Here is a 19,487-nt window from a genome sequence, read left to right as displayed (position 1 = left end):
CCATGACCTCTGACTCCAAAGCCCGTGCTCTTTCCACTGAGCCATGCTGCTTCTTAGTTTCCTCACCTGTGAAAGGGGGATTCACTACCTGCCCTCCGTCCTCCTTACACTGTGAGCTCTCTCTGTGCCTTATTTTCCTCTTCTGTAAAATGGGGATAATGATGCCTACCTCCCCTTATATCCCTTATATCATATCAGTGCTTAGAACATTGCTTTGCACATAGTAAGCGCTTAATAAATGCCATCATTATTATTATTATTATTATTATCATTATAGGAATCACCTGTCTACGTGTTTTGTGTCTGTCCCTTCTAGACTGTGACCCTGTTGTTGGGTGGGGACTGTCTCTATATGTTACCGACTTGTACTTCCCAAGTGCTTAGGACAGTGCTCTGCACACAGTAAGCGCTCAATAAATATGAATGAATGAATGACAGGGAATTTGTCCAGTGTGATTAACTTCTAAGGGCTGGGGTTTGGTTTATATGTTTTGTTTTGTTGTCCGTCACCCCCTTCCAGACTGTGAGCCCGCTGTTGGGTAGGGACCGTCCCTAGATGTTGTCAACTTGTACTTCCCAAGCGCTTAGTACAGTGCTCTGCACATAGTAAACGCTCAGTAAATACGATTGAATGAACGAATGAACAATGGTTGACATGTAGGAAGTGCTTCATAAATACCATTTAAAAAAAATGTACTTTGGGGCTGTTTCCGCCAAACCAATTCCCAAATGCATCCTGAGAGCTGTGATCTATGGGTCTTACGCTTTCAAGTCATCCCGGACCCATAGCGACTGCATGGCTACGTCTCTCTAAGCGCTTAGTACAGTGCTCTGCACACAGTAAGCGCTCCGTCACTACGATTGAATGAATCCCTCCCAGAAATCCCCACCTCTATCTGAAATTGTTCTGGTAGCATATCCGTAGGGCTTTCTTGGTAAAAATAGGGAAGTGGTTTACCATTGCTTCTCTCCACTAAGTCAACTTGAAGGCTTCGCCTTTGACTCTCTTCTGTGCCGCTGCTGCCCGGCACGGGTGAGTTTTGACTTGTAGCCGATCGCCTTCCTCTCGCTAGCCACTGGCCAAGTTAGGAATGGAATGGCTAGGCCTCTGCTTGACCCTCCCTCCCATAGCCAAGACTGGTAGAGGACTGGAAACTCTCCAAGTGCAATCCTGAGAGGGGGAATCTATGGGTAGATTAACTGAATCTACCCCTTTTCCCAGACTGAGCCCCTTCCTTCCTCTCCCCCTCGTCCCCCTCTCCATCCCCCCATCTTACCTCCTTCCCTTCCCCACAGCACCTGTATATATGTATATATGGTTGTACATATTTATTACTCTATTTTGCTTGTACATTTCTATCCTATTTATTTTATTTTGTTGGTATGTTTGGTTTTGTTCTCTGTCTCCCCCTTTTAGACTGTGAGCCCACTGTTGGGTAGGGACTGTCTCTATGTATTGCCAATTTGTACTTCCCAAGCGCTTAGTACAGTGCTCTGCACATAGTAAGCGCTCAATAAATACGACTGATTGATTGATTGATTGATTGAATCCCGTACTGGCCGTCCTGTTGCGATATGAGCATTGATCACGCTGATGTGTGCAGTGGGACAACTGAAATGTTGGGGAACAAATATGGAAGTGGGGTTATTGAACAAGTCTTCTGTATTGCCGGAGGAGGGTCAGAAAGCATTGCACGTCTGCAGTTATTCTCCGAGACTGTAGTCAAGCGTTTTGAGTTGTAGAGATCTTATCCTTAAAAAAAAAAAAAAAAAACAACAAAGAAAAATCCAGCCCCAAAAATCTCATCAGGAAAAAAGTGTAAATCATCCAGTTCAGTTCTTTTCGGGGTTATGGACTCGTCAGCTGTGTGACTTTGGGCAAGTCACTTCACTTCTCTGTGCCTCAGTTACCTCATCTGTAAAAAGGGGATTAAGACTGTGAGCCCCACGTGGGACAACCAGAACAGTGCCAGCGCTTAGAACAGTGCTTTGCACATAGTAAGCGCTTAACAAATGCCATTATTATTATTATCACCTTGTGAACTCCCCAGTGCTTAGAACAGTGCTTTGCACATAGTAAGCGCTTAATAAATGGCATTATTATTATTAAGTGCTAAGGTGACACAGGGAGAAGGGAGAGAGGATGGGGAGATGAGATTTATGTATTTATGTTGCCAACTTGTGCTTCCCAAGCGCTTAGTACAGTGCTCTGCACACAGTAAGCGCTCAATAAATACGATTGAATGAATGAGATTAAATCAAGTGATTTGTTCCGATATTTATTTCTTCATTGTGGAGAAGAATAAGTAGTTGTTTGGGTGATATGTGAAAGAATTTAAAGCCGGAGAACTACCAGCTCATTTATTCTCGTTCTATTTGCTGGTTGAAATGTTCTCGTGCATTTTAGTAAAAAGAGTAAATGCATTTTTAGTTTTACTCAGTGAATTGAGCTCTGTATTTTTTGGTATTTCTTCATTTGTTGTCCTTAATACTTCAAAGGTTTATTTTCAGCAGGACAGTGACAGCAGAAATATGTCTACTTTTGTTTGAGAGGGCTCAGTAAGTCACTTTAGGAAAATGATTTTGAAATCATTTTTCCTCCATAGAAATGTGGTGAGGTTAATGGGGATGGGGGGAGCGTGTGTGTGTAGAGGCAAAAGGGTAGAAGGATATGGATTCTAGGTTTATTTATTGCCATTGACACAGATATAGAATTCTATTAACTCTTCTGAATGTTTCCTGCTCTTGTTAAAGAAAAAAAACACACTTCCATTCATTGTTTCTATGCAACTTCCTATCTCTTCTTACTGTAAAGAAGGCTAAAATCCAAGAAAATTTCTGGGCTCTCTCTAGAGAAAGGAACTGTTTTCATGTCTGAAAAGCACTTTTAAAAATTAATGTGTTCTCAATTTAGTGAACCTCTGAATTGTAAGCAAGCTCCTTGTGAGCGGGGATCATATCAGAAGCAGCATGGCTCAGTGGAAAGAGCCCGGGCTTTGGAGTCAGAGGTCATGGGTTCAAATCCCGGCTCTGTCAATTGTCAGCTGTGTGACTTTGGGCAAGTCACTTAACTTCTCTGGGCCTCAGTTACCTCATCTGTAAAATGGGGATGAAGACTGTGAGCCACATGTGGGACAACCTGAGCACCTTGTAACCTCCCTGGCGCTTAGAACAGTGCTTTGCACATAGTAAGCGCTTAACAAATACCATCATTATATTATTATATCTATGAAATCTGTTGTATCCCAGGCACTTAGTACAGTGTTCTGCAACCAGTAAGCGCTCAACACATACCACTGATCATGACCATTCATTCATTCATTGTCATTTATTGAGCGCTTACTGTGTGCAGAGCACTATACTAAGCGCTTGGGAAGTACAAGTTGGCAACATATAGAGACGGTCCCTATCCAACAGCGGGCTCATAGTCTAGAAGGGGGAGACAGACAACAAAACAAAACATATAAACCAAATAAAATAAATAGAATAAATATGTACAAGTAAAATAAATAGAGTAATAAATATGTACAAACATATATACATATATACAGGTGCTGTGGGGAGGGCAAGGGAAATGACCATGATTTCCCAAGTGCTTAGTACAGTAGTCTGCACACAGTAAGCATTCAATAAATACCACTGATGATGATTGTACTTTCCCAAGCGCTTAATACATTGCTCTGCACAAGGCACTCAATAAATACTCAGTGGAAAGAGCCTGGGCTTTGGAGTCAGAGGTCATGGGTTCAAATCCCCGCTCCGCCAACTGTCAGCTGTGTGACTTTGGGTAAGTCACTTAACTTCTCTGGGCCTCAGTTCCCTCATCTGTAAAATGGGGATGAAGACTGTGAGCCCCCCGTGGGACAACTGATCACCTTGTAACCCCCCAGTGCTTAGAACAGTGCTTTGCACATAGTAAGAGCTTAATAAATGCTATCATTATTATTATTATTATTAAAGACTATTGATGATGACTGTACTTTCCCAAGTGCTCAGTTCATTCCTCTGCACTCATTGCCTAAATCAATCAGTGGTATTTATTGAGCACTTACTTTTTTATGGAATTTGTTTAGTGCTGACTGTGTGGCAGGCACTGAGTTAAGCGCTTGGGTACATATAAGGAATCAGTTTGGACACAGTCCATGTTCCACATGGGGTTCACAGTTTTAATTCCCACTTTACATATAAGGTAACTGAGGTCCAGAGAAGCAAAATGACTTACCCAAGGTCACACAGCAGACGAGTGACAGAGCCGGGATTAGATCCCAGGTCCTTCCAACTCCCAGGCCCATGCTCTGTCCACTAGGCCATGCTGCTTCTCTGGTTGATTTGATTTCTTTGTCAGATTTCTATTTTAACAGACCATTTTGGCTTCACCACACAGCAATGCCATTCCTCCTCCCTAGATGGTAAACTCGCTGTGGACAGGGATCATGTCTCCCAATTTTGTTGTATTGAACTCTCCCTAGTGCTTAGTATAGTGTTCCGCACACAACAAGCGCTCAATAAATACCATCAATTAATAACAATGAATCAATTGATTCCTATGGCTTGGTTCAAGCAAAGTCGCAGCCGGCAGACTCTTGCCTCCTGAGCTATGAGTACCTATGCTATTAACAATAATAATAATAATGAGAAGCAGTGTGGCTCAGTGGGCTTTGGAGTCAGTGGTCATGGGTTCAAATCCCGGCTCTTCCAATTGTCAGCTGTGTGACTTCGGGCAGGTCACCTAACTTCTCTGTGCCTGTTACCTCATCTGTAAAATGGAGATTAAGACTGTGAGCCCCATGTGGGACAACCTGATTGCCTTGTTACTTCCCCAGCGCTTAGAACAGTGCTTTGCACTTAGTAAGCACTTAATAAATGCCATTATTATTATTATTATAATGATAATAATTATTATGGTATTTGTTAAGCACTTATTATGTGTCAAGCACTGTTCTAAGTGCTGGGGTAGATACAGGCTAATCTGAAGGTTTGTATTTCATATTGATACTGTAAGCATGTGTGCTTCTCTTCAAGGGAGAAGAAGGTGAGCTTCTATTTGCAGTGTGGTTTGCTACTAGAAAAGAGAGATTGTAAGCTCACTGTGGGCAGGGAATGAGTCTGTTGTTGTGTTGTACTCTCCCAAGCGCTTAGCCCTGCTCACAGTAAACACTCAATAAATACGCTTGGTTGATTGAAAATGGAGGAACTAGTCCATATGAAATGGAAAAGACTGAGATCTTGTCTTACGCTGTCGAGTCGTCTCTGACCCGTAGCGACACCCCACTTCCATCTGAAATTGTTCTGGTAGTGTATCCATAGGGTTTTCTTGGTAAAAATAGGAAAGTGGTTTAACATTGCCTTCTTCGCGCAGTAAACTTGAGGCCCTCACCCTCGACTTTCTCCCATGCTGCTGCTGCCCAGCACAAGTGAGTTTTGACTTGTAGCCAATTGCCTTCCATTCGTTGGCCAGTGCCCAAGCTAGGAATGGAATGGGTTGGCCTCTGCTTGACTCTCCTCCTCATAGTCAAGGCTGGTAGAGTACCGAAAATTCTCCAGGTGTGACCCTGAGAGGGGAAGAGACTGAGAAGTTCACCCAAAATGGCACAAATATATTTTCCTCTTATAAGAGTAGGAAAGCAGAGATTGCTCTGACCAACTTTTCCAAGGTTCAGCTTTGAAACATTACATTACACATTCACCTGGAAAAGCGTCTCTGTTTTTCAGACATATTTATTTCCTAGCCTTTTATTTCATTCATTCAATCATATTTGAGCGCTTACTGTGTGCAGAGCACTGTACTAAGTGCTTGGGAAGTACAAGTCGGCAACATAGAGACGGTCCCTACCCAACATGGGTTCTAATCCTGACTCTTCCACTTGTTTGCTGTGTGACCTTGGGCAAGCCACTTCACTTCTCTGGGCAGCAATTCCCTCAGCTCTAAAATGGGGATTGAGACTGTGAGCCCCTCGTGGGATAAGGGACTGTGTCCAACCTGATTTGCCTCTGTCCACCCCACTGCTTAGTACAGGGTGTGGCACATGGTAACCGCTTAATACCATAATTCTTATTATCCCTGCAGTAGGCTACCCTGAAAGAGCAAAGCATGGATCCAGAGGTTTGTTCTCAGGAACTTCTAGTAGTTTCCAAGAATACCGTCTCAGCCAGTTCTCTGAGAAAATCATCATCATCATCATCAATCGTATTTATTGAGTGCTTACTGTGTGCAGAGCACTGTACTAAGCACTTGGGAAGTCCAAGTGGGAAACATCTAGAGACAGTCCCTTCCCAACAGCGGGCTCACAGTCTAGAAGGGGGAGACAGACAACAAAACAAAACATATTAACAAAATAAAATAAATAGAATAGTAAAATAGAGTAATTCTCTTCCAAGCTCTTACTACAGAGCAGTGGTGCGCTACCTGATTACCTTGTATCTACCCCGGTGCTTAGAACAGTGTTTGGCACATAGAAAGTGCTTAACACATGCCATAATAATAGTACTAATAATTATTGTATAGCAAAGATTAAAGTCATAGGCATAAGATTAAAGTCATTGTGAAGCAGCACGGTTTAGTGGATAGAGCACGGGGCTGGGAGTCATAAGGACTTGGGTTCTAATCCCGTCTCTGCCGCATGTCTGCTGTGTGACCATGGGTAAGTCACTTCTCTTTGCCTCAGTTACCTCAACTGTAAAACGAGGATTAAGACTGTGAGCCCCATTGAGGACATGGACTGTGTCCAAACTGATTAACTTGTATCTATCCCAGTGCTTAGAACAATGCTTGGCATATACTAAGTGCTTAACAAGTATCATTATTATTATTATTATTATTGTTATTATTATTATTATCCTTACAACTGTTTGAATGAAACAGGGAGTCTTCTGTTTCGATCTGCACATAGTAAGCACTAAACAAATGCTATCATTATTATTATTATATTTTCCCTCTCTCCTGAAAAGAGCAAAGCCATTGAGAAAATCTCCACGTATGACTACTATTTCTAATAATACTACTACTATTTGTACTAATGATTCATTCATTCATTCAATAGTATTTATTGAGCACTTACTCTGTGCAGAGCACTGTACTAAGCGCTTGGGAAGTACAAGTTGGCAACATATAGAGGCGGCCCCTACCCAACAGCGGGCTCAGTAGTATTTGTTAAACACTACGTGCCAAGCCCTGTAGTAAGTACCATTCAACTGTATTGATTGAGCGCTTACTGTGTGCAGAGCACTCTACTAAGCACTTGGAAAGTACAATTTAGCAATAGAGACAATCCCTACCCAACGACCGGCTCACAGTCTAGAAGTACCAGGGTCGTTTTTGTTGTCTTATCCTGTCGTCGTGTCCAACCCATAGCGACACCATGGACACAACTTTCCCGGAACGCCCCACTTCCATCTGCAAACGTTCTGGCAGTGTACTTCCCAAGCGCTTAGTACAGTGTTCTGCACACAGTAAGCACTCAGTAAATACGAATGAATGGAGTTTTCGTGGTAAAAATCCAGAAGTGGTATACCATTGCCTCCTTCCGTGCGGTAAATGAGTCTCTGCCCTGCATGGGTGAGTTTTGACTTGTAGCAGATCGCCTTCATTCACTAGCCACTGGCCAGGCCAGGGATGGAATGGGTAGGCCTCTGCTTGACTCTCCCTCCTGTATCGAGACTAGTAGAGTCCTGGAAACTCTCCAAGTGCGACCCTGAGCGGGTACGTATCGGTTTAGATACAAGAGAATCAGTTCAGACAGAGTCCTTACCCTACCTTTTATTTAAGAAAGTATTAAACTGGCACAGGAGGTGGCTTACGTGCACAGTGAGGCTGTTTGCAAGCAAAATTCCATTCAAATGAAAGCAAACAACATAGTCGCAGGCTGTCTTCCCTCCTCAGTGCTTCCAGGAGAGGGAAATTCCATGAAAATGAACCAAATGACAACACAGGCTGATCCAAGTGAAGGGAGAAATAGAGTTTACAATCCAGAGGGAACCTGTCACCAAGGACACAATAAGGTGTGGGAATTAATTCATTAAGTGCCTATTGTTTGCAGCACTTGGGAGAATACAGTAGGATAGACCACAGTCTCAAGTGCTCTTTCCTTCACCTCCTTCTCTTCTCCTTTCCTCCTTTTTCTCCTCTTTTCCTTATTGCCAGACTTAATTTCTACATGACCTATGTAATATCTCCACCCCTGTTACATTAGAAAAGTTATTCAAAAATGTGGCACAATTGTGCAAGTACATATGGTATTCTGCTTGTCCGTTGCTTGTCTAGAACCACTGACCCTGTTCAGGCTGTCTTTTATTAAGGAAAGAAAGAGATGGAACAGAGGATTTTAAGGGAAAGTTGGGGGGGGTCTTTTCTGGTTTCCAGAATCTGTGTTCTAGCTGGATCCCAGATGGCCTGTGGAACCGTTGACTTGTAATTTGAGATGTTCCATCCTAAACCCACAGAGTAGACTCACCACCTCCAGTCTCTCTCCAGGTGTTGTTTTCTTTTTCTTTTTTAAAAAATGAACCCTAAAGTGCAACATTCCCACCCATAAAAACCAGTTAGAGCCAGGCGTGCTGTTGGCTGAGAAGTTGTGTTGGATCCCTTTGGATTCCAGATTCTTGGGGGACTTTGAAGGAATAGGGCAAAGGCGGAGCCAGCAGTGCTCCATCTGTGAGAATGTGTCCCTCCTCACGTCTGAGAGCATTGCAGCATCCTCCAGGGGACACAACCAGAAACCAGATTGGCCAATGTTGTTGTTTAAATAAAATCCAACACGGGCATGAGTTGATCCCAGGCTATAGAATTTCTTCCTGCCTCATTGCCATTTTTATTGCAGCCGAACACACGTTCCTCATTAGTACCCCTGGTGATAGGGGAAATCGGAGTGCTGAAAATGATGTGGAATAGGTACCAGATGTTTGTACCAAATTGGAATGCATCTGCTCTAAGAGGGCTTAAAAAGTATTTACTGTAAGGGAAAATTAGTTCATATGATTCCTCTCTCCAACAAGGTGCTTATTCTGGGTGTTGGTAGAGGGAGATAGCATTCTGTCGGGTGAGATGAGCTTCAGGTAAGCCAGTTCAAAAATGCTTTGTTTTCTGTCGAGACTCCAGGTCTGATTCTAAATGATCCCAGCTATGAGGTATGAAGTGGTGTAACTAAGCCTGGAGTTATGCATGTTCTATTGGAAGGGAAGGTCTTGCTTTCAAGCCTTCTCCATAATTCCAGTGGAATTGGAAATTAGTCAATCATGAGGTGGCGGGATCTCTGGCGCCCTTCTAGTATAATACTACTACTATTAATAATAATAATGGCATTTATTAAGCACTTACTATGTGCAAAGCACTGTTCTAAGCGCTGGGGAGGTTACAAAGCAATCAGGTTGTCCCACAGGGGTGCTCAGTCTTCTAGTCTTCTAGACTGTGAGCCCACTGTTGGGTAGGGACCGTCTCTATATGTTGCCGACTGGTACTTCCTAAGCACTTAGTACAGTGCTGTGCACACAGTAAGCACTCAGTAAATACGATTGAATGAATGAATGAATCCCCATTTTACAGATGAGGTAACTGAGGCCCAGAGAAGTGAAGTGACTTGCCCAAAGTCACACGGCTGACAATTGGCAGAGGCGGAATTTGAACCCATGACCTCTGACTCCAAAGCCCACGCTCTTTCCACTGAGCCATGCTGCTTCTCTAATTATGGTACTTGTGAGATGCTTACTCTGTGCCAAGCACTGTTTTAAACCCTGGGGTAGATTCACATTAATCAGGTTGGACACAGAGACTGTCCCATGTGGGGCTCACAGACTTCACCCCCATTTTACAGATGAGGTAACTGAGGCTCAGAGAAGTTAAGTGACTTGCCCAAGGTCTTACAGCTGGCATGTGACAGAGCTGGGATTAGAACCCAGGTCCTTTGGACCCCCAGGCCTGATCTCTACTTACTAAGTCACACTGCTTCTTTTAACATTGTTGGGGAAATGAGGGAAAGGAGACAGATGTTTGTGCTCTCCCTCAAAACTTCTATTTGCTCCACCCTCAGCCCCACAACACTTTTGTACATATCTAAAAATTATGTATTTATATTAACATCTGTCCCCCTCTCTAGACTTGCAAGCTTGTTGTGGCCAGGGACTGTGTCTACCGACTCTGTTATATTGTGAAGCTGCGTGACTTAATGGAAATCAATCAATCAATCGTATTTATTGAGCGCTTACTGTGTGCAGAGCACTGTACTAAGAGCTTGGGAAGTACAAGTTGGCAACATATAGTGACGGTCCCTACCCAAAAGTGGGCTCACAGTCTAGAAGGGGGAGACAGAGAACAAAACAAAACATATTAATAAAATAAATAGAATAGATAGAGCATGGGCTTGGGAGTCAGAGGTTGTGGATTCTAATCCTGGCTCTGCTACTTGTCAGTTACTTGCTTTGGAAAAGTCACTTAATTCTCTGTGCCTATTACCTTATCTGTAAAATGGAATTAAATAATAAATAAATAATGATTGCATTTGTTAAGCACTTACTATGTGCAAAGCACTGTTCTAAACTTTGTGGGGGGGGATACAAGGTGATCAGGTTGTTCCACGTGGGGCTCAGAGTTTTAATCCCCATTTTACAGATGAGGTAACAGGCCCAGAGAAGTGAAGTGACTTGCCCAAAGTCACACAGCTGACAAGTGGCAGAGCTGGGATTAGAACCCATGACCTCTGGCTCCCAAGCCCAGGCTCTTTCCACTGAGCCATGCTGCTTCTCAGCTGTGAGTTGTGAGCTGTAAGACTGGGAGCATCATGTGGGACAACCTGATTACCTTGTATCTACCCCAATAGTTAGAACAGCGCTTGGCACATAGTAAGCACTTAACAAATACCATTATTATTATTATTACTCTTTCAAGCACTTAGTACAGTGCTCTGCACACAGTAAGCACATTCATTCATTTAATGCTGATTAATTCATTTAATTGAATTTAATTCATTTAATTGAATTCATTCATTCAATCGTATTTATTGAGCGCTTACTGTGTGCAGGGCACTGTACTAAGCGCTTGGGAAGTACAAGTTGGCAACATATAAGCACTTGATAGATACCATTGTTGGATTCTAAAAGCAACTGAGAGAAGCCAAGTGGCCTACTGGGAAAAAGCCCAGGCCTGGGAATCAGAGAACCTGGGTTCTAATCCCCGCTCTGCCACCTTGTCTTCTGTGTGACCTTAGACAAGTCACTTAACTTCTCTGTGCCTCAGTTACTTCATCTGCCAAATGGAAATTCAAAACCCATTCTCTTTCCTACTTAGATTGTGAGCCCCTTATGGGACAGAGATTACAACCAACCTGATTGGCTTTTATCAACCCCAGCCCTTAGAATAGTGCTTGACAAATGGAAGCACTTTAGAAACACCACAATTTTTACTACTAGTAGTAAAAATAATAGACTAATTCCATTTATCAAATTGAGTCGAAGGAGTTTGTCTTGGTAGGTGGAAAATGGAGGCCAGTTGGTAGTCATAACAGGTGGGAAGTTTTTCAAGCGGGGAGGTAGGAGGGCCTCCAAGGGTTTGAGATGATGATGATGATGGTATTTAAGTGCTTACTATATGCCAAGCACTGTTCTAAGCGCCGGGCACTGTTCTAAGCACTGTATTTTACACAACCCTCTAGCTGTCAGCAAAGTGAAGCCTGGGTCTCCCAAATCGCACCCTCAGTTTCCTCTAGTTTACCTCAGTCCCAGCTTGCCATCCACTGGGATCTGTTGGCTCGAGTATCGGGGTTCTAACCCTAGGTCCGCCACTTGTCTGCTGGGTGACCTTGGGTAAGTCACTTCACTTCTCTGTGCCTCAGTTAGCTCATCTGTAAAATGGGGATTAAGATAGTGTGCCCCATGTGGGACAGGGGATTGCCTTGTATCTTCCCCAGTGCTTAGGACAGTGCCCCTCCTTCCTCTCCTCCCCTCCTTCCTCTCCCACTCCTCCCCCTCTCCATCTCCCCCGCCTTACCTCCTTCCCTTCCCCACAGCACCTGTATATATGGATATATGTTTGTACATATTTATTACTCTATTATTTTACTTGTACATATTTATTCTATTTATTTTATTTTATTAATATGTTTTGTTTTGCTCTCTGTCTCCCCCTTCTAGACTGTGAGCCCACTGTTGGGTAGGGACCGTCTCTAGATGTTGCCAACTTGTACTTCCCAAGAGCTTAGTCCAGTGCTCTGCACACAGTAAGCGCTCAATAAATACGATTGAATGAATGAATGAATGTCTGACAATCAATTAATCAGTGAGCTCTTACTTGAGAAGCAGCGTGGCTCAAGGGAAAGGGCACGGGCTTTGGAGTCAGAGGTCGTGGGTTCAAACCCCAGCTTTGCCAGCTGTCAGCTATGTGACTTTGGGCAAGTCACTTCACTTCTCTGGGCCTCAGTTCCCTCATCTGTAAAATGGGGATGAAGACTGTGAGCCCCCTGTGGGACAACCTGATCACCTTGTAACCTCCCCAGCGCTTAGAACAGTGCTTTGCACATAGTAAGTGCTTAACAAATGTCATCATCATCATTACTAAGCTCAGCACACTGTACTGGCACATAGTAAGCGCTTAATACCATAAAAAAGTTGAACAAGAATCAACTGAGAGTTGGGGGGAAGGGCTGAGTAAGTGGTGGTCAGTGTGGTCAGGATGTGGTCAAACGAGAGACCGAGGTGGCCCTGGGGTGGGGGCCGTGCAAAGGAAAGAGAAAGCAAAAAGTAGGCAGTGAGATTGAGACTGGAGATTGTCGGATGTGCAGGTGGTAGGGGAGAAACACGACTGTGAATATCTACGTGGTGAGAAGGAGGTAATGGTAGTAACAACAGTATTTAAGTGATTACTGCTTACTGAGCACCACAGCTATGCACTGGGAAAGAAGACATGGGCAGAAATTAGTTTTAGACAGGCCCCTGCCCCTCAAGGTACTCACAGTGTGAGGAAAACAGGAGAGGGAACTGATGAGGGACACTCCGCTCACAGTGACCACTCAATAAATTCTGTTTATTTTATTTTGTTAATATGTTTTGTTTTGTTGTCTGCCTCCCCCTTCTAGACTGTGAGCCCACTGTTGGGTAGGCACCGTCTCTAGATGTTGCCAACTTGGACTTCCCAAGTGCTTAGTACAGTGCTCTGCACACAGTAAGTGCTCAATAAATACAGTTGAATGAATGAATGAATGAAATAATGATGGAGAAGGAGCACGGCCCAGTGGATAGAACGCGGGCCTGGGAGTAAGAAGGATCTGGGTTCCAATCCTGACACCGCTACTTGGGCAAGTCACTCCACTTCTTTGTCCCTCAGTTACTTCATCGGAGAAGCAGTGTGGCTCAGGGGAAAGAGCCCGGGCTTTGGAGTCAGAGGTCATGGGTTCAAATCCTGGCTCCGCCACTTGTCAGCTGTGTGACTTTGGGCAAGTCACTTCACTTCTCAGTTGCCTCATCTGTAAAATGGGGATTAAGACTGTGAGCCCGCCGTGGGACAACCTGATCACCTTGTAACCTCCCCAGCGCTTAGAACAGTGCTTTGCACATTGTAAGTGCTTAATAAATACCATTATTATTATTATTATTATTATCTGCAAAATGGGGATTAGGACTGTGAGCCCCATAATAATAATAATGGTTGTGGTATTTGCTAAGCACCAACTATATGCCATGTGCTGTACAGAATACTGGGGTAGATATAAGATAATTAGGTCAGACATGGTCTCTATCCCACATGGGGCTCACAGTCTAAGGGGGAGGGAAAACAGGTATTGAACACCCATTTTGCAGATGAGGAAATTGAGGCACAGACAAATGAAAGGACTTGTCCCAGGTCATTGAGAAGGGAGCAGTAGAAACAGGATTAGTACAGTGCTCTGCACACAGTAAGCGCTCAATAAATATGATTAAATAAATGAAAAATGATTAGTACCCATGTTGAAATTATACATTGTTCCCTCCCCTTGTGGGGCTCACAATCCATGAGTAAAAGTCGTGGGGAGAGGACTAGAAACAGGCACATCAGTAGTAATAATAAATTATAATAATAATGGCATTTATTAAGCGCTTACTATGTGCAAAGCACTGTTCTAAATGCTGGGGAGGTTACAAGGTGATCAGGTTGTCCCACCGGGGGAATCAGTCTTAATCCCCATTTTCCAGATGAGGTAACTGAGGCACAGAGAAGTGAAGTGACTTGTCCAAAGTCACACAGCTGACAATTGGCGCAGCTGGGATTTGAACCCATGACCTCTGACTCCAAAGCCCGGGCTTTTTCCACTGAGCCAGGCTGCATATAACATTACAGTGAGATAAGGGATAAGGCCAAACACACTATTTGCAAAATAAAAGGTCATTAGGGAGCTGTGGCAAGAAGAGCCAAATTTCAGGCTCCTTGTGATTCAGAGCTCATGGTACAGCTCTAGCCACAAAAGGCAGCGTGGCTCAGTGGAAAGAGCCCGGGCTTTGGAGTCAGAGGTCATGGGTTCAAATCCCTGCTCCACCACTTATCAGCTGTGTGACTTTGGGCAAGTGACTTGCCTTCTCTGGGCCTCAGTTACCTCATCTGTGAAATGGGGATGGAGACTGTGAGCCCCCTGTGGGACAACCTGATCACCTTGTACCCTCCCCAGTGCTTAGAATAGTGCTTTGCACATAGTAAGTGCTTAATAAATGCCATCATTATTATTATTATTATTATTAATGGCCACCATGGTCACTAAGCACCCTGCGGTTATTATGTGATGCCTCACGTTGCAGTTGGTGTTCTCTTTTCTGCAGCACACAGGGAGCAGACAGATTGAGTTGGATCGGCTGTCGTTGTGAGGGTTAATAATAATAATATTGGTATTTACCAAGCACTTACTATGTGTCGGGCACTGTACTAAGGGCTGGGGTGGATCCACTCAAATCGGGTTGGACACAGTCTCCATCCCACGTGGGGCTCACAGCCTTAATCCCCATTTTACAGATGAGGTAACCGAGGCACAGTGTAGTGAAGTGGCTTTCATTCATTCATTCAATCGTATTTATTGAGCGCTTACTGTGTGCAGAGCACTGTACTAAGCGCTTGGGAAGTCCAAGTTGGCAACATATAGAGACAGTCCCTACCCAACAGCGGGCTCACAGTCTAGAAGGGGAGACAGACAACAAGACAAAACTTATTAACAAAATAAAATAAATAGAATAAATATGTACAAATAAAATAGAGTAATAAATACATACAAACATATATACATATATACAGGCGGTGTGTTGCCAACTTGTACTTCCCAAGTGCTTAGTACAGTGCTCTGCACACGGTAAGAGCTCAATAAATACGATTGATTGATTGAGGGGAAGGAGGTAAGGCGGGTAAGGGGGAGGATGGGGAGAGGCTTGCCCGTAGGTACTCAGCAGACAAGTGACAGAGCCAGGATTAGAACCCATGACCTCCTGACTCGTAGCCCCGCGCTCTAACCATTGTGCTGTACTGTTGAGAGCGTTCAGGGTGGTGAGGCTGCAGTTATTGGGTGCTTCATTTGGTCAGCGCAGAAGGATCCAAAAGGGAGAGCGGCAGTTTTTCTCCCCTGCCCCACGTGCACAGAATCAATCAATCAATCGTATTTATTGAGCGCTTACTGTGTGCAGAGCACTGTACGAGGCCCTGTACTGTCTCACTGTATTTGCTTTTACCCTAATTTTAACCAACCTAATCCTCTTTCTGAAATCATACCGTCCAACTCCTATAAATTTGCTGGGAAACCACGTCTCCAACTCGGATCCGTTTTTCTCAGTGCTCTCAGTTTTAAAGTTAATACATGTTTGGACCTTCTGGAGAGTTGTGAGAGAGTGTAGAGGAAAATCAGTGTCAAAATCATTCATTGATTCATTCAATCGTATTTATTGAGTGCCTACTGTGTGCAGAGCACTGTACTAACCGCTTGGGAAGTACACGTTGGCAACATGTAGAGACGGTCCCCACCCAACCCTACCCAGCAGTGGGCTCACAGTCTAGAAGGGGGAGACAGAGAACAAAACAAAACATATTAACGAAATAAAATAAATAAAATAAATATGTACAAATAAAATAGAGTAGTAAATACGTACAAACATATATACATATATACAGGTGCTGTGGGGAGGGGAAGGAGGTAAGGCAGGGAGGAGGGGGAAAGGAAGGAGGGGGCTCAATCATGTTCTGAGAGTTGTTTTCTTTCCACACGAGGTTTCTATCCAGTGCGCAGAGCAATTTTCTAAAAATTCTTAATTCTGTAAACCTGCTCTGGCCCCTTAAAAGGAAACAGTTTCTGCAAGTCAAAAGGAGGAGGAGAAGGAAGGAGGAAGCTCGGGGGGAGAGGGGGGACAGGGGAGAACAGAGAAGATGCCCCAGTGTGGGCTTGCATATAATTGTCTAAGAATTTCAATCAGAGTATTTAATTGGAATTTTCAGCGTGTGTGTGTGTGTGTAATAATAATGATGGTATTTGTTAAGCGCTTACTATGTGCAAAGCACTGTTCTAAGCGCTGGGGAGGTTACAAGGTGATCAGGCCGTCCCACGGGCGGGGGGCTCACAGTTTTAATCCCCATTTTACAGATGAGGGAACTGAGGCCCAGAGAAGTGAAGTGACTTGTCCAACGTCACACAGCTGACAGTTGGCGGAACCAGGATTTGAACCCATGACCTCCAACTCCAAAGCCCGGGCTCTTTCCACTGAGCCACGCTGCTTCTAGTGCATTCTCTTGCCCACCACCTCTTTCCTCGTAACGCACAAGGCCTGTTCATGTTCCTCCCCCATTCCCCAGCCTGAACCCAAGCCAGCCTGCCAGTGTTTTCATAAGAAGAGATTCAGCCCACCGGCAAATTTGAGTTTGACACCCCTGATGTAAATCATAAAACCCTTGGCAGATGTTTTATTTGGTCAAACTACGCGCCTGCCAGAGCTGTATACAAAATAACGGAGCTGCAAAATGTTTCCGTTCATGCTTTGATTTGTTTGTGGAACACTTATGGCTCCACGGGAAAACAGCAAATTTATAGGCTAAGCAAAGAATGGCCACTTGGGCAATGATCCCCCAGTGCTTTACATTGGGGAGCCAATAATAATAATTACGGTACTTAAAGTGTGTGCCAAGCATTATTCTAAGCACTGGGGTAGATAATAATAATAATGGCATTTGTTAAGCGCTTACTATGTGCAGAGCACTGTTCTAAGCGCTGGGGGGGATAGATAATAATAATAATAATAATAGCATTTGTTAAGCGCTTACTATGTGCAGGGCACTGTTCTAAGCGCTGGGGGGGATACAAGGTGATCAAGTTGTCCCACGTGGGGCTCACAGTCTTAATCCCCATTTTGCAGATGAGGGAACTGAGGCTCAGAGAAGTGAAGTGACTTGCCCAAGGTCACACAGCAGACATGTGGCGGAGCCGGGATTTCAACCCATGACCTCTGACTCCAAAGCCCGGGCTCTTTCCAATGAGCCACGCTGCTCCTCTTAAGATACAAGTTAAGCAGGTTGGACCCCAGTCCCTGCCCTACCTGGGGCTCACCCTCTTAGTCCCCATTTTACAGATGAGGGAACTGAGGCCCAGAGAAGTGAAGTGACTTAACCAAGGTCACTCGGCACACATGTGGCGGAGTCAGGATTAGAACCTTTCTTCTGTGGCCTTCCGGGACTAAACAAGCCCGCTCCCGCCTTGACCCTGGTGAAGAAGGAGGGATGGATGGGGGGGAAGTAGAGGGGGAAATCCCAAATCTACAAACAGCTGTGTTTGTGGCTGGGTAAAGAACCCTCTGCTCCTACAGCTGGACGGTGTTGTAGACCATTTCACACTGCTCAAGGATCAGTGGTCCCACCCCGTGTGCCGGTGATTATTTGAAAAGACGCACGCTTCCATTAGAGCCCAGTGGCTTTTTATCGGCGGAGCTAATTGCCGACAGAACCGAAATAGACTTGGCAAACCACAATATCTGTTTGTGAGGTGATAGCTGCGGGCGTTGTTGGCGCGGTACCTGCGCTCCGTTCACATTAGAGATCATGTGAGCAAGAGCGACCATGCCTGTGTCGAGTGGGGCTGCCGGATGATCGTAAAAAATCAACTGATCCTATTTAGTGCATGCTTAGTGCAGAGCACTGAACCCTCTGTGGGACCACCTCATCACCTTGTAACCTCCACGGCGCTTAGAACAGTGCTTTGCACATAGTAAGTGCTTAATAAATGCCATTATTATTATTATTATTAATAGTAGTAGTAGTAGGCGCTTTGGAGAGTACAGGTGGACGGAGTTGGCAGGCACCGTTTCCTACCCCCGATGAGTTTGCAAGCCTAGGAGAAGCCTACATTTTATTTGTACATATTTATTCTATTTATTTTATTTCGTTAGGATGTTTTGTTTTGTTGTCTGTCTCCCCCTTCTAGACTGTGAGCCCGCTGTTGGGTAGGGACTGTCTCTATATGCTGCCAGCTTGTACTTCCCAAGCGCTTAGTACAGTGCTCTGCACACAGTAAGTGCTCAATAAATACAATTGATTGATTGATTAGTCCAGTGCTCTGCACACAGTAAGCGCTCAATAAATACGATTGAATGAGTGAATGAATGAATAAGTTGGGGAAATGAAGATGCGCTGTTATGTCAGTCAGTTGTATTTATTGAGCACTTACTGTGTGCAGAGCACTGTACTAAGCACTTGGGAGAGTACAATACTACAACAGACACATTCCCTGCCCTCAACAAGCTTACAGTCTAGAGGGGGAGACAGACATTAATATAAATAAATATAATTACAGATAATAATAATAATGACATTTATTAAGCGCTTACTATGTGCAAAGCACTGTTATAAGCACTGGGGAGGTTACAAGGTGATCAGGTTATCCCACAGGGGGCTCACAGTCTTAATCCCCATTTTACAGATTAGGGACCTGAGGCCCAGAGAAGTTAAGTGACCTGCCCAACGTCACACAGCTGACAATTGGTCGAGCTGGGATTTGAACCCATGACCTCTGATTCCAAAGCCCGAGCTCTTTCCACTGAGCCACGCTCCTTCTTATATACATAAGTGCAGTGGGGCTGGTAGGGACCAGTTCAGTTTTCTTTTTTTTCTTCTTCCCCCAGTTATTTCACTTTTATTGCCTTCCTGGAGGGGAGGGAAATGCCCTCATTCATTCATTCATTCATTCAATCGTATTTATTGAGCGCTTACTGTGTGCAGAGCACTGTACTAAGCGCTTGGGAAGTCTCGATGCTGGAGGAGGAGGTGAATACAAACGTCAGATAGGGAATGTAAACAAGACCAGGGCACTTAAGCGGAGAGCTCAAAAACAATCAATCAATCAATCAATCGTATTTATTGAGCGCTTACTGTGTGCCGAGCACTGTACTAAGCGCTTGGGAAGTACAAGCTGGCAACATATAGAGACGGTCCCTACCCAACAGTGGGCTCACAGTCTAGAAGGGGGAGACAGAGAACAAAACCAAACATACTAACAAAATAAAATAAATTTTTAAACTGT

The 19,487-nt window shown here is 44.2% G+C and overlaps 1 protein-coding gene across 1 annotated transcript in view; it reads left to right on the top strand.

The window, feature by feature from the left end:
• TGFBR3 (transforming growth factor beta receptor 3) overlaps positions 1-19,487 on the top strand; it is a 323,588-nt gene that overhangs the window by 109,130 nt on the left and 194,971 nt on the right. The window lies entirely within an intron of this gene.

Source organism: Tachyglossus aculeatus, chromosome 4 (assembly GCF_015852505.1).
Source record: "Tachyglossus aculeatus isolate mTacAcu1 chromosome 4, mTacAcu1.pri, whole genome shotgun sequence".
NCBI lineage: Eukaryota > Metazoa > Chordata > Mammalia > Monotremata > Tachyglossidae > Tachyglossus > Tachyglossus aculeatus.
The sequence above is the reverse complement of the archived record's forward strand: the minus strand, read 5'-3'. Positions and strand labels throughout refer to the sequence as shown.